The 14,937-nt window shown below is 33.6% G+C and overlaps 1 long non-coding RNA gene across 1 annotated transcript; it reads right to left on the bottom strand.

Annotated features, from left to right (window-relative positions):
• Positions 1-6,953: 6,953 nt before the first annotated feature.
• On the bottom strand, positions 6,954-14,904 carry LOC128235248 (uncharacterized). Its single transcript, XR_008261166.1, has 4 exons — positions 12,844-14,904; positions 9,809-9,927; positions 9,400-9,475; positions 6,954-9,072 (listed from the first exon to the last, which is right to left on the bottom strand). It is a non-coding gene; the product is annotated as an uncharacterized LOC128235248 (long non-coding RNA).
• Positions 14,905-14,937: the final 33 nt, after the last annotated feature.

Here is a 14,937-nt window from a genome sequence, read left to right as displayed (position 1 = left end):
AAAGACCTCGGAGACGTCTACATGAATTTGTCTTTTGCAAATACAGTTATATGTATATACTGTTATGTATAAAGCTGTACCACTTTGGAAAAGTTAAACAGCATGTTAAAGCAATCTCTCAACAGTTTTGATACCTTTTTTTAGTTTTTGTCTGAGAATCAGCTGATTTTAGCATTTATGCATTCAATGCAGTCCTATAAAATAACTCACAATATAACATATCTCAATTGTTTGGAAAACTGCCAAAAATATCATTTTTCTTAAAGTGTTAGTAACTTTAAGCCATAAAACGGTAATATGAAAATCTGCGATCCGATCTTTCGTCAGCAGTCTTGTATCATTGGTTTTAAGACGTTTATGCAAAAATGGCTCATTCGAAGACAGAAGAATTGTCAGAACAATCAATCTGCGTGAGTGCAGCTTTGACGGTATTAAAGTGGTATGTTTATCATAAAACACTATGTCAGAAAGTATGACAGTTAAAACTTAATTTGTTTAAAATAAATTTTAATATTTCAAAACAAATATTTCAAACTTGTAATTGTAAATGTAAAACATATAAACAAAACTTTATATACGTAGGCGGTATCCGCCCTAATCAATCCAACCGCTACCCTTTTTTCTTGTAGAGGCATACGCGCAAATTTGCGCCACCCTACGATTTCCTCGTGCATTAAACGGGTTTTGCTATTTAAAGCACTGATGCGATTAAATGTTTAAAGATGCACTCTCACTCCCAACTAAGATTAACCATAAAATGATTATGTTTTCATATCTTTCTTCCACTGTAAATATAATATCAATGCCCAATACACATTCCAATTACTAGAAGATAATTGCATTTATCACAATCGATTAAAGCGATAATGACATGACTGTGAGAGCACTAGGGGGCGTGCCGATATATATTTTATCTTTAACATGTGCAATGTCACTTTAAGGATGCATGTCAAAAGCAGCAAAGTCTAGAAAAGCAGACACCATGATTGTATAAGGGATAAATACGGCTTCAATGTGAACTAAAGGTAAGTTATAAGAATGTTTTTAACCAAAATAGTATAAGTTAATTAATAAAATACTTATTAATTAGGTGATTTCATATTGGCCCAGTTATTTGTCCTCGGTCAGCTGTATTTGCCTTCGCCCTTTTATCCCGGCATTCAAGACTGACCCGGCAAACCCCGGCAAAGAACATATTTGTGGATGGGAATGGGAATATGATCATTCTGGCCCAAAAATGACATTTTGAGATATTGTAACCTTTATGATGCCAAGTATTTCTAGAACAAAAATCCAAAGTTTCAAGTCAAAATTCACAAAACCTTAAAAATATGGTACTTTTCGTAACACGGGTGTAGAAATCGAAATGAACAAAATGTATGGTCTAATGTGTTTATTTAGAATGAAATATCAATGTCAGATAAGTATCATGTCAAGGACTATTTACAGCTAAGATATAAGTTTTAGCATAGAAACAATAAGCACTAATAGTTTGATTACAAAAGTTAACGAAAAGTTCAAAAACTGCATTTGGTTGCTATGGTAACTATTGATAATGCCATTTTCACTCATTTTCTAAATGTTTCTCAAAAAATAATGTTTTTCATTAAGTTGTGTTTTAAGTTATTGACATTTTTATGATACCAAGCAATTGCAGAAATAAAATCTGAAGTTGTAAGTCAAATATTAAAAAACAAAACAATGGATATGGAACATTTTGTAACAGAGGGCTTTAACACAATTTGAACGAAATGTTCGCTAAGGCCAGAGTTTTTATATCTTTAGATTTACGGGAGCGCCGTACCTAAATATTGCAAAACCCAAATAAAAATAAAATTCATTTTCGTAGTTTTATTTTTATTTTTTCCGACGAACGTTGATCCAATGTTAAGAAAACAATAAAATTAGTGTTCTATAACCCATATCTCAGAACCAACTGGTGTACCAATTGTCATTTATTATCGGTCTTTTTACTGCACAAACCATGTAAACCAGTCGGAAATACGCGGGAAACATAACAGGTACCCGTTACCATAACAACGTCCTGTCAAAAGTGAAAGTACTTTTTGTCATACCCCTTATTTCTCAGTTTCTACAGCTATATAGAAATGTTTTACTACAAAAACGTTCCGATGTTTATGTTTCATTATTTAAATCAAACCGTGGTGAATTTAGAGCGTGTTTTTTGTGATTTTTTTGTAGATTCAGTATGTTGTTCGCGTTTCGTGGAATGATTGCAAAACTTCCGGTCAAAATAAGGAGACAGAAATTCGTGGGTTGTATTTTCTATTAAAAGTCGTTGGCGCACGTCGTTTATATATATACAAGGATGAATTGGATTACAGCGAAAAATGTATAGCTTCTGACAAACACAAACTGAAAAATGATATCGTGTTCATCATAGTCAAAATGGATAATTTTTCTGAATTTGACTCTGGGGAGCATTGAGCACACTGCTTCACGATCACATATTTGAAGAGAAAAACACAAGGTATCGTGATATTCGTAGTTGTTAATTAGTTTAATAATGATTTAGAATTTAAATCGTTATAGAATACTGAAAATGATGTAATAATAACATAGTGTGTGTTTCCGATAAAACAGAAAAAATCTGAACATAAGATGTATCTGGCAGTCAGTGCAAGAAGTCAAATTTATCCGTTGCTTATTGCTAACGGGCATAGCTGGAATTAGAAGGATATTTTTCAGGACTGATTCTAAAATCAGTTCTTAGACCTGTTTTTTTGAAACACAACACTTGTAAAATTTATCTTAATTCTCCTGAATTTTCTTTGGTGAAGTACATAAATGTAGATTTTGACTGTCTGTGTATCCGTAAGCCCTGTCAAACTTTGAAGTGAAAAGGAATTTCCATCAGGGCTTCTACTTTTTTTGGTTATATTTTCTATATAAAAACCACATCACGGTAAATTGTCACGGTGCTATTTCGTTAAAGACAGAAAAACACATTTGACCTCCTTATTATACCGTGTCTGAAACTGTGTTCAATGTTTGATTACTTCACAATGGAAAGGATATGCTTATATTGTGGGCAAAAGGTTAGAATTGGCCATTTAAACTTCTTTATTGCACTGACATGTTTCATAAAATCCATGGGTTGATACTATATGCACCTAATATGCATAGGCGCATTCGAACAAATATATACAATTAATTTCAATGATCAATTGAACTCACAGTGTTAAGGTCAATATTTTCAGTCATTAAAAGGATCTTTTAATTATGCTTTTGAAACTTTATGGTGATCTATCACCCTTTTTCAGCCTTTGAAATAGCTGACACAAGTAAGGTGTGTTTTGTCTTCATGATATAAGAAGATTTAAAAAAATAAAAAAAATCGGAGAAAAATCCGTTTTATTTTTATTTATTTCTCCTTTGGGACATTTTATGCATTTTATTTTTATTTTTATTTCCTCCTCCTTACCCAACTTTTTGAAAAATCTCCCGTAAATCTAAAGATAAAAAACTCTGGCCTAAATCTGTTCTTATTTTGAATGAAGTATACAAGTCAAAATATTAAAATATAAAACTATCTTTACTAGTATCACATAAACTACAAAATAAAATAATAACAAGTATACATCGATAATGTCCGTAATGATAAAGAAACTTACAACAAAGGTCAAAACAAAATTCAGTTGCTATGGTTATTTATGAAAATGCTATTACCAATCATTTTTGAAAGTCTGCATAAAAAATATATATTTATAAGTTATTGACATCTTTATGATACTAAGTATTTACAGAAATTAAACCTAAAGTTTCTCGTCAAATTTCACAAAAGTTAAAAAACATATGAAACATTATGAAACACAGGGATAAAAAACAATGTGAACAAAACTGTTCTAATTTTAAGGCCCGGTTGTTCAAAACTCTCGTTAAATTACTTACGCATATGCTGACATGTTAGCGTTAACCGTTAGCGTTAACGTTAACTAACGACATCAGCGTTATCCTGTTGTTCAAAAATCTATAGGCGTAAGCGTTAGCTAACACTGATGTAACGCTTACGTGTTGGCGTTAACACCAGCGTTAAGCTCACTTCCTGTTTGTATTTCCATAATCCTTTACAATTTCTGTGGTCTGATGCGGCGAAATTACAATTAAACTTACCCCGTCCACTTGAAGGGTAAATCCACTTAAAATGTTAAACTTGTATAACTAAGTCACAGGCAGTGGTGTATTTCATTATTCATTTCATCACTTTGCTATTTTTTAGTCAATATTAAATGAATAATGATATAAAAATTAAGGATGCGTTTTGTTTTGTAAACCAACCGTTATACGTAAAGGCATATATAACATGATATATATACACTGGTATATCTATATATATTACCAAAATTCTACAACTGCTTCTAAAAATCCGTTGTTGTTTTTTTCATGAATGTCAAGGCCATGTTTTAACCACAACGAAAAAAAATGGGGAAAAAATGATTTGAGGTTACATTACACTAAATATTCATGTTGACTGAACTACTTGCCCTTAACTAGGATATCAGTTCAGCTTTTTTAATACCGTCCTATTATTGATTTTTTTTATAGTACTAGTATAAGAATCTAGTTAACTTTGCATTGACTTATCAAATGTAAAGTGGATTAATGCTTTAATTTAATCTGCGTGATAAGTATAAACACTTAAATGGTGTTCGATTAAATAGACCAAACAGGGGATATACAGTGCTTTAAGACCAAACTTGTGCACCCATGTGCAATATTTATACCACAGAGGGAAGCTTAAAAAACTTAATTTGTAAAATATGTCAACATTGGAGCAAAAACATGCTTTACATATATAAGCAGAACATGATATAAAAATGGGGATCACAACAGAAATGGAAAATATTAGGCTTTATTAAACAGGTATGGGGAGTTTTAACTGGAACCTCCTCAAATATAATTTTGCAATACTTTCATGTTGCATTTTCACAATTATGTTGTTCAAAACTGGTGATTCTAATGCAATATTCATGCTTATTTGTATTTTGATAAGATAAACTGTTAACCTGTTAATTGAAGTGAAACAGTTGATCCATAAAAGGGGCGATTTATTAGTGGGGTGAAGCGTCCGACCGTTTCTAATTTACCGACTTATCTGTGTCGTAATTTCAAGCGTTCGGATGATGTAAACAGTGGAAGAAAATATTTTTTAATTAGATAAATTGGATTTAAAACTGTTCTTGTAGTGGCTTCCTCTATGGAAATAGGAAAGTGAGTGGTCTACCACACTTGTCACATTGACAGTGCATTTGTGGAAGCCCAATCTGTCATCATGGAGATATTTCACCTCAGGGTCATTTATGCAGGTAAATATTCTGCAATTATTTGGTAACCATAATCATTTCATAGCCTGTTTACAATTACTGATTCAGTTTGGTACTGTAAATAAATGTGTAAGTAACATAGTAACAGGTACCTAAAAACACTGCGCTTATTGTATCAAATGTGCGACAGTAGTCTAAAATAATAGACGTGTTATACGGGATTCTTCCAATCCCTAACGTCTAAACGGGAATGTGCAAAAAACGGGGGTGTTTTAAAAATATTGAAATTGTTTTAAGTGAAGTATTTTATGGTTGAAATTGATCATAAAGAGTTAAATTCATATTTTACCATGTAAGTGAAATGTTATTTTGCACTAAACAAGCATTTAATGCATTAAAACAAGTTGTTTACCTTTCAAATAAAACGAAAGTTGACTGACACAGATAACAATTATGCGAAGGGGAACAACTCGATACAATCGTAAGAACTCGGCCTCCTCCGACAAAGCTTCGAGATAGACCTCGTTATACAATCGTAACAACTCGGCCATGGCCGAAATGTTCCGAGCGATTTAAAACTGTGCCCTGAAGCCTTGCAGGTGCCCTTCATGTATATATTGTTATGTTTTCACAGAATGAAATGAAGAAAAGCCGTCAAACTCATAATTATAAGTTGGATATTTTTTTGTGTGCGTACGGAACTAATATAAAATAACATTATCTGGTAATATTTCTTGTTTTTTATGATATTTTATAGACGCTATATGCTTTAACCCTGAATCCTGATCGGAACAACTACCCACTTTTGATACTTAACAATTTGTACGTGACGGATTTGCCATATCAAATATCTAAAAAAATCCGTCAACGTACAATTATTTGGACTAGTGCGACAGGTGGTTGGTGATTTAACTTGCAGTGACCAGTCAGAGGATAGTATCAAATGTCAGGGACAGTATGGTCGACATATCTAATCAATTCACCACCTCAGAACCACACTTGCTCGCTCCCGTGCTGACACCGCTCTGACCGTTAAGTCTTACGTTGAAAGTCTTCGGCAAGCAGCTGTACAATTAATTCATTGATATCAAAACAGTAGCAGCATCGCATTTCTAAGTCAACACTTTCATGTGGATCGAAAGAAATAATTTAATACTCTCTTTTCTTCTGTTGTTGAGAAAAGCACCAACTGTGTCAGCCATTTTTAACGTTGACAGACTATTTAACGTTGACTCTAACGTTGGTCCAGACCAATGTTAGAAGTGTCGTTAAGTTAGCGCCTACTTTATCGCCGTCAGCGTAAGTGTTAAGTTTGAACAACTCATTTTTGTCAACGTTAAAGTTAACATTAATTTTAACGTTGACAGCGTAACATTTAACGATTATAGTTAACGTTAAATCCTTAACGAGAGTTTTGAACAATATATATATATGTCAAAATACCTGTTTAAATATGGAACTTATCTTTACTAGTGTTACATAAACTTCAAAATTAAAATAGCAAGTACACATTGCTAATGTCCATAATGACATAAAAATTGGCCACAAAGGTCAAAGCAAAAATCGGTTGCTATGGTTACTAATGAAAATGCTATTTCCAATCATTTTTAAAATCTGCCACAAATAATGTGTTTTCAATATACAATGCGTTGTAAGTTATTGGCATGTAGATGATACCAAGTATCTAAGGTATAAAAACTAAGGTTTCAAGTCATTTTTGTACAAAGAAATCAAAAGATATGGATCATTCTGTTACACATTGGTAAGCCAGTTTGAAAACAATGTCCACTAAAAATGTTTTTATTTTAAATGCAGTTACCATGCCGAAACTTAACTGTCTGTTATAGCTAACACATAAACTAACTAGAGATTGCTTTTTTGAAAAAGCGCTTGTCTCCCCTATTGTGTGGTCGTAGCTGAGAAAAAATAAATGATGGACATAAAATTTGTAATTCTGGACGGAAGACGAACCAACAGTGAAGTTTGGTTTATTCACCCGTATCAAATAGTGAAGAGAAGAAAGTGTTGTTGATTAATCTTGGAAAATGTAAATGAAGTTTGTATTGTATGAAGTGCATGGGCGCAATTGTTATTCAATTATTTGATCAGAAACCATTTTTCAGCTCAAAGTCATCGTGACCTTGACCTTTGACCAACTGATCACAAAATCAATAGGGGTCATCTACATGACCAACTTGCATACCAAGTATGAAGTTCCTGGGTGCAAGCCTTCTTTAGTTACTTTAGTAACCGTTTCTTCACCTCAAGGTCATGGCGACCTTCACCTTTGACCTTTTGATCTCAAAATCAATAGGGGTCAATTACTAGCCATGAACAAATAGTATACCAAGTATGAAGTTCCTGGACCCAAAGGATCTTTAGTTATTGAGCGGAAACTGTGTTTTCACCTCAAGTTTACTGCGACCTTGACCTATGACCTACAGATCACAAAATCAATAGGAGTCATCTACTAGTCATGACCTACCAGCATACCAACTAGACATCATGACCAACCTCACTTCAAAGTTTGGTGAACCTAGATCAAAGCATTCTCCTGATATTGCACGGAAATATTTTTTTACATTAGAGGTCACAGCGACGTTGACCTTTGACCTTGTGACCCCCCAAAATATAGGAGTTTTCTAAACCTCATGATCAACCTCCCTACCAAGTTTGGTGAACCTAGGTCAAACCATTCTCAAGATATTGAGCGGAAATGTTTTTTACATTGGGGGTCGCCGCGACCTTGACCTTTGACCTAGTGACCCCAAAAACAATAGGGATCGTCTACACCTCATGACCAACCTCCCTACCAAGTTTGGTGAACCTAGGTCAAACCGTTCTCAAGATTTTGAGCAGAAATGTTTTTTATATTGGGGGTCGCCGCGACCTTGACCTTTGACCTAGTGACCCCAAAAACAATAGGGATCCTCTACACCTCACGACCAACCTCCCTACCAAGTTTGGTGATCCTAGGTCATGCGGTTTTCCAGTTATCGATCGGAAACGAAGTGTGACGTACGGACGGACTGACGGACTACCGGACTGACGGACAGGGCAAAAACAATATGTCTCCCCCAGAGAGGGGGAGACATAATTCATAGAAACAACGAGTACACATTGCTCATTATATGTACAAAATGACATAAAAGAACTACATAAAACAACAGTCTGTTGCTATGGTTACATGTGATAATTCCATTTTTTACTCATTTCTTTCATATTTGCCACAAACATTTGATTTACAATCAACATTTCAACAACAAATGAGTAAACTTTGACTTTACACAGAGTTGGTTTAGGGCATACTGCAGATCTTGATGACTCAGATCTAAAGAATGGACCAATAGAATCTTGAAGGTACCATTGACGTGCAGCATCTAGGCACGGTGCGTGCTTTATTTCAGGCAAAACACCACATTCTAGACTCATCCTCAAAAGAATAACTTCAATTTCTGAGGAATCTACAAACTCTTTGCATACTACAACTCCTGGTTTATGTTTTTATACATAGAAATGGTGGTATTTGGTAATACTCTTTAGAGTTTTGACATATGTATCTAGGAATGATTTCCAACTGTGAACTGTGACTGGCTGCTGAGGGTCATAAACCAACTGTGGGATGTTGTGGCTGGACTTTGAAGAGGTGAAATCAGTGTGGGCAATTTCTTGAAGATTCTCGGCATTACAGCATCGCCACTTGACCTTCCAATTGCCGAAGTGATTGCATGAACACATTTGGTGTGCCCAGCCAACATAGTGTTTAGCTTTACACTCTCATGCAGCCCTGAAAATTGTTGGAAGATCTGTTTAGTGTAAATAAAACTTATCTATATTCACAAAAATATAACTAAGCAAATGATTTAGACTAGGGTATGATAAAGTTTTCAAGACATATAAATCTTACAAAAATGGAGTGTTAACATATATGTTTATTTAGATAACATATTCCTCATATCAAATTACTGCCCACTACACTTCAACTTCATCCAGTTCTGCATCCTTTAAAATTAAAGCACCAATCGCAGATATCAATGATGTGATTGATTTCAAAAGACAGTGCATTTTTCCTAAAAAATCATACAAACAATTATTAACAGATTAGAAAACTTACCTGTCATCCCACGTCACATGGCATACCAAGGCACAGCATTGTTCTTGTTTTGGCGGAAAGCATTATCGAAATAAACCTGGAAAATATAATACATTCTTTTTTTTTTCTTTTTTAAGCTATATGCAGTATATGGAGAAAGCAATGTTATAATGAGGGACACATTTCATAAGCCATGGTTGAATCCAAATATCCAATCGTTATCAATCATCGAATGTGAAATGGAAACAAAATTCGGAGTAAGAATGTGTTTCATGGTGTAATATATATGTTAAGTTTCATCATCTTTTATATTCACTATTAACTCTCATAATCTCTTCTCAGCAATAAGGATGAAGTTTGCATAGGCTGTTAGAACCTTTAATCCATTAAATATTCTATAGATAATTTAAATGGGTGAAGCACTAAATACCTCAGCATGTTTTTCACCGACACCATAGTGCTGAAAGTAGTGGTGGGCCATGCTCATGACACTGTCACTTCCTTTCCCCGGCAATTCGGCCTCGTCCACCAGATAAAATGTCTACTTTCCTGTACAAATAAATGTTAACTATTGTTAAAGGGACTATACACCAAATTGGCCCCAAAAATAGTTTTTTTTCTTTAACAAATCTCAGTACAATTATTTAATAAAATGTTTTACTCTTTGATGTCATAATTGTAAAAAAAAAAATATGAATGAAAGCTATTAAGAAATAAATCATACGCGGTTAAAGAGTTAATATCATGTAATATTTTGTTAAATAGCTTTTATGTTTCAAATGATTTATTTTCAGCAGCAATCAAACTATTGTATTTGTTTGAGTAAGTTATTTGGATTATCACAGTGTGTCAACGTTATGCCTATTGTTATTTTGCACTATAGGCTATACTATAGGGTGTAGTATTTAAAGTCATACACAATATGGCGGCGATTATGCGGAAATGAAACTTCGAACACGTTCCTCTACAAAACAACCGACCTGTATTTAGTGTTATTGCTTCAACATCAATCGAAAAAAATGGCATCAATGTATGCGTCTAAAAACGTTAAATTTAGATGGAGACAATCCAGAAATGAGCTGCCAGGAAGTGATCGATTTCGGACACGAAGGTACATGTACATTAGTCTGAAATAATAGACGTGTTATACGGGATTCTTCCAATCCTTAACGTCTAAACGGGTTTGTGCAAAAAGCGGGAGTGTTTGAAAAATATTGAAATTGTATTAAATGAAGTATTTTATGGTTGAAATAGATAATTGCATTTATACCAGTATTCATATTTTACCATGGAAGTGCAAAGCTATTTTGCAAAAAAACACAACATTTAATGCATTAAAACACAGTTTTTACCTTTCCATTGAAAGGAAAGTTGACTGACACAGACAACAATTATGCCAAGCGGAACAACTTGACCCAATCGTAATAACTCGGCCACCTCCGACAAGCTTCGAGATAATACAATCGTAATAATACAATCGTAACAACTCGGCCATGGCCGAACAATGGGAACACCTAGGCCAGTATCCAACAGGAATTGACTATCTCGAAGCTTACAGAAGATGGAGAGATACATATTTGAAGAGAAAAACACAAGGTATCGTGATATTCGTAGTTGTTAATTAGTTTAATAATGATTTAGAATTTAAATCGTTATAGAATACTGAAAATGATGTAATAATAACATAGTGTGTGTTTCCGATAAAACAGAAAAAATCTGAACATAAGATGTATCTGGCAGTCAGTGCAAGAAGTCAAATTTATCCGTTGCTTATTGCTAACGGGCATAGCTGGAATTAGAAGGATATTTTTCAGGACTGATTCTAAAATCAGTTCTTAGACCTGTTTTTTTGAAACACAACACTTGTAAAATTTATCTTAATTCTCCTGAATTTTCTTTGGTGAAGTACATAAATGTAGATTTTGACTGTCTGTGTATCCGTAAGCCCTGTCAAACTTTGAAGTGAAAAGGAATTTCCATCAGGGCTTCTACTTTTTTTGGTTATATTTTCTATATAAAAACCACATCACGGTAAATTGTCACGGTGCTATTTCGTTAAAGACAGAAAAACACATTTGACCTCCTTATTATACCGTGTCTGAAACTGTGTTCAATGTTTGATTACTTCACAATGGAAAGGATATGCTTATATTGTGGGCAAAAGGTTAGAATTGGCCATTTAAACTTCTTTATTGCACTGACATGTTTCATAAAATCCATGGGTTGATACTATATGCACCTAATATGCATAGGCGCATTCGAACAAATATATACAATTAATTTCAATGATCAATTGAACTCACAGTGTTAAGGTCAATATTTTCAGTCATTAAAAGGATCTTTTAATTATGCTTTTGAAACTTTATGGTGATCTATCACCCTTTTTCAGCCTTTGAAATAGCTGACACAAGTAAGGTGTGTTTTGTCTTCATGATATAAGAAGATTTAAAAAAATAAAAAAAATCGGAGAAAAATCCGTTTTATTTTTATTTATTTCTCCTTTGGGACATTTTATGCATTTTATTTTTATTTTTATTTCCTCCTCCTTACCCAACTTTTTGAAAAATCTCCCGTAAATCTAAAGATAAAAAACTCTGGCCTAAATCTGTTCTTATTTTGAATGAAGTATACAAGTCAAAATATTAAAATATAAAACTATCTTTACTAGTATCACATAAACTACAAAATAAAATAATAACAAGTATACATCGATAATGTCCGTAATGATAAAGAAACTTACAACAAAGGTCAAAACAAAATTCAGTTGCTATGGTTATTTATGAAAATGCTATTACCAATCATTTTTGAAAGTCTGCATAAAAAATATATATTTATAAGTTATTGACATCTTTATGATACTAAGTATTTACAGAAATTAAACCTAAAGTTTCTCGTCAAATTTCACAAAAGTTAAAAAACATATGAAACATTATGAAACACAGGGATAAAAAACAATGTGAACAAAACTGTTCTAATTTTAAGGCCCGGTTGTTCAAAACTCTCGTTAAATTACTTACGCATATGCTGACATGTTAGCGTTAACCGTTAGCGTTAACGTTAACTAACGACATCAGCGTTATCCTGTTGTTCAAAAATCTATAGGCGTAAGCGTTAGCTAACACTGATGTAACGCTTACGTGTTGGCGTTAACACCAGCGTTAAGCTCACTTCCTGTTTGTATTTCCATAATCCTTTACAATTTCTGTGGTCTGATGCGGCGAAATTACAATTAAACTTACCCCGTCCACTTGAAGGGTAAATCCACTTAAAATGTTAAACTTGTATAACTAAGTCACAGGCAGTGGTGTATTTCATTATTCATTTCATCACTTTGCTATTTTTTAGTCAATATTAAATGAATAATGATATAAAAATTAAGGATGCGTTTTGTTTTGTAAACCAACCGTTATACGTAAAGGCATATATAACATGATATATATACACTGGTATATCTATATATATTACCAAAATTCTACAACTGCTTCTAAAAATCCGTTGTTGTTTTTTTCATGAATGTCAAGGCCATGTTTTAACCACAACGAAAAAAAATGGGGAAAAAATGATTTGAGGTTACATTACACTAAATATTCATGTTGACTGAACTACTTGCCCTTAACTAGGATATCAGTTCAGCTTTTTTAATACCGTCCTATTATTGATTTTTTTTATAGTACTAGTATAAGAATCTAGTTAACTTTGCATTGACTTATCAAATGTAAAGTGGATTAATGCTTTAATTTAATCTGCGTGATAAGTATAAACACTTAAATGGTGTTCGATTAAATAGACCAAACAGGGGATATACAGTGCTTTAAGACCAAACTTGTGCACCCATGTGCAATATTTATACCACAGAGGGAAGCTTAAAAAACTTAATTTGTAAAATATGTCAACATTGGAGCAAAAACATGCTTTACATATATAAGCAGAACATGATATAAAAATGGGGATCACAACAGAAATGGAAAATATTAGGCTTTATTAAACAGGTATGGGGAGTTTTAACTGGAACCTCCTCAAATATAATTTTGCAATACTTTCATGTTGCATTTTCACAATTATGTTGTTCAAAACTGGTGATTCTAATGCAATATTCATGCTTATTTGTATTTTGATAAGATAAACTGTTAACCTGTTAATTGAAGTGAAACAGTTGATCCATAAAAGGGGCGATTTATTAGTGGGGTGAAGCGTCCGACCGTTTCTAATTTACCGACTTATCTGTGTCGTAATTTCAAGCGTTCGGATGATGTAAACAGTGGAAGAAAATATTTTTTAATTAGATAAATTGGATTTAAAACTGTTCTTGTAGTGGCTTCCTCTATGGAAATAGGAAAGTGAGTGGTCTACCACACTTGTCACATTGACAGTGCATTTGTGGAAGCCCAATCTGTCATCATGGAGATATTTCACCTCAGGGTCATTTATGCAGGTAAATATTCTGCAATTATTTGGTAACCATAATCATTTCATAGCCTGTTTACAATTACTGATTCAGTTTGGTACTGTAAATAAATGTGTAAGTAACATAGTAACAGGTACCTAAAAACACTGCGCTTATTGTATCAAATGTGCGACAGTAGTCTAAAATAATAGACGTGTTATACGGGATTCTTCCAATCCCTAACGTCTAAACGGGAATGTGCAAAAAACGGGGGTGTTTTAAAAATATTGAAATTGTTTTAAGTGAAGTATTTTATGGTTGAAATTGATCATAAAGAGTTAAATTCATATTTTACCATGTAAGTGAAATGTTATTTTGCACTAAACAAGCATTTAATGCATTAAAACAAGTTGTTTACCTTTCAAATAAAACGAAAGTTGACTGACACAGATAACAATTATGCGAAGGGGAACAACTCGATACAATCGTAAGAACTCGGCCTCCTCCGACAAAGCTTCGAGATAGACCTCGTTATACAATCGTAACAACTCGGCCATGGCCGAAATGTTCCGAGCGATTTAAAACTGTGCCCTGAAGCCTTGCAGGTGCCCTTCATGTATATATTGTTATGTTTTCACAGAATGAAATGAAGAAAAGCCGTCAAACTCATAATTATAAGTTGGATATTTTTTTGTGTGCGTACGGAACTAATATAAAATAACATTATCTGGTAATATTTCTTGTTTTTTATGATATTTTATAGACGCTATATGCTTTAACCCTGAATCCTGATCGGAACAACTACCCACTTTTGATACTTAACAATTTGTACGTGACGGATTTGCCATATCAAATATCTAAAAAAATCCGTCAACGTACAATTATTTGGACTAGTGCGACAGGTGGTTGGTGATTTAACTTGCAGTGACCAGTCAGAGGATAGTATCAAATGTCAGGGACAGTATGGTCGACATATCTAATCAATTCACCACCTCAGAACCACACTTGCTCGCTCCCGTGCTGACACCGCTCTGACCGTTAAGTCTTACGTTGAAAGTCTTCGGCAAGCAGCTGTACAATTAATTCATTGATATCAAAACAGTAGCAGCATCGCATTTCTAAGTCAACACTTTCATGTGGATCGAAAGAAATAATTTAATACTCTCTTTTCTTCT

The sequence above is a fragment of the Mya arenaria genome, chromosome 5 (assembly GCF_026914265.1).
Source record: "Mya arenaria isolate MELC-2E11 chromosome 5, ASM2691426v1".
In the NCBI taxonomy this organism is placed as follows: domain Eukaryota; kingdom Metazoa; phylum Mollusca; class Bivalvia; order Myida; family Myidae; genus Mya; species Mya arenaria.
This window is presented reverse-complemented; position numbering and strand designations above follow the sequence as displayed.